This window comes from Sinocyclocheilus grahami, unplaced genomic scaffold (assembly GCF_001515645.1).
Source record: "Sinocyclocheilus grahami isolate Dianchi unplaced genomic scaffold, SAMN03320097.WGS_v1.1 scaffold281.1, whole genome shotgun sequence".
Lineage (NCBI taxonomy): Eukaryota > Metazoa > Chordata > Actinopteri > Cypriniformes > Cyprinidae > Sinocyclocheilus > Sinocyclocheilus grahami.
Genome location: NW_015505460.1, coordinates 1,435,473 through 1,437,096, shown reverse-complemented (window position 1 = coordinate 1,437,096; position 1,624 = coordinate 1,435,473). Strand labels below are relative to the sequence as shown.

General features: G+C 37.7%; 1 protein-coding gene across 1 annotated transcript in view; it reads right to left on the bottom strand.

The window, feature by feature from the left end:
• Positions 1-1,219, bottom strand: part of LOC107600292 (transmembrane and coiled-coil domains protein 1-like) — a 19,047-nt gene extending 17,828 nt beyond the window's left edge. Inside the window, exon 1 of the mRNA XM_016292151.1 lies at positions 1,122-1,219. The gene's annotated coding sequence lies outside the window, so the exon portion shown is untranslated. The remainder of the gene's footprint in view (positions 1-1,121) is intronic.
• Positions 1,220-1,624: the final 405 nt, after the last annotated feature.

The following is a 1,624-nucleotide window of genomic DNA, read 5'->3' as shown; positions in this document are numbered from 1 at the left end:
AAAAAAAAACATCGGAAACATTGCGCTCAAACCGCTCGTGCGGAAGGAAGGACGACCAACCCTTCTAGTTACATCGTAGGCTGTCAAAGTCATACAAACAGCCAGCCGACAGCATCAGCATCTGATCACGCCAATGAGCTGGTTTGGCTGGCACCACGCATCGGCAGCATACATACATTATATTTACATGCATGTGGGTAGCTTGCGATTCCTGTTGATTTGCGATTAAACCATTTCGAAACGATCACTTATATTATCCTTATTTTAATCAACAAGCACCCTTAACGTGGAACCATTTCCACAATAAATAATTTAATAATTCATTTAAATATAACAATTATATTACAAATCTTTTACAAATACATAATTATATAATATCAAGTGGATAATTGCCTGGTTGATTCCTTTCAGATCTTCCAGGTCCACTTTAAGATTTGCAACTTTAAAAAACAACAACAACAAAAAACACTTTACAACTCTTATAGTTGTAATTCTCTTGGGTAAATTACGTATTTATGCTTATGAAAGATATCTTCATCTTACGAAAACAAAACGATTGAGGCCTTGAATTAATTTTATTAGCAACATTTAGTATTCATAGGCAAAAAATTGGCATAATTATTCTCTAAGACAGTTTTCATATTTGTTTCAGTCATCTAGGTTTTTGAATAATAAATTGAAAGTGTTTTTTAAGCTACTGCATTTTCAAATCCCCAATAACACCGTTGATTTTATTCTATAGTGATGCATGCTACAATGCAATGTTCTGTACTATGGACTGTATTTTGTATTGTATTCATATGACACTTAAAGTGTACATTCGATATATTAGATCTGTGTGCTTAGGAGCGGTTAGCAGTGAGATGTTTTGGCGTAAATGTAAGGTTTTGGCGATGTCTGACCTGCTGCACCTGATCTCGCGGCGTGCTCTATAGTGCTAGGCTGCTACCGTCATCAGAAACACAGGCTAAAGCCGACTAGCTCGCTAACAACTCAACCAACAAACTGAACGACTGTGCGCAACACTACAATCCGAACTACAACATATCGGCGACGTTTTCGAGTTAACGCTGTATATGTATGGAAGGCAAAAGCGAGCGCGTTTTGCGGTTATAACTTACGTGAGCGCTGAGAGAGTATTGTGCTGCTGTCCGTTAATTTCTCCCGATGGAACACTCCCACGGTGACGTCAGCGGCGCGCTCACAACGCGCGAGGGAGCGTGGCACGACATGACGGCGTGACCACATCAGAGCGTCAAAAGCTGAACTAAGTCAGTGGTTATCATAATGCTGCACTCACACTTTCGCTTAAAGGAATAGTTCACACAAATATAAATCCTCCTCTTGTACTAAACTCATGTGACTTTCTGTGTTACACACAACGTTTGCCGTAATGTAACCGCATGCAGTGTAAACAAGGGGGTTGAGCTGTATGCTACTAATAATATTAGTTAGATGCCAGATGTATTTTTTTAAGCTGTGATGAGTCATATGATAATATGTAGGCTAATTTGACTAAATGTTTTATTTAATGTTATAAATGAGTCTATTTTTAAAATATGTATTTAAAAACGAATTATTGAAATAAATGAATGAAGACTTGTTTCGTCCAGAGTTTTTGAAC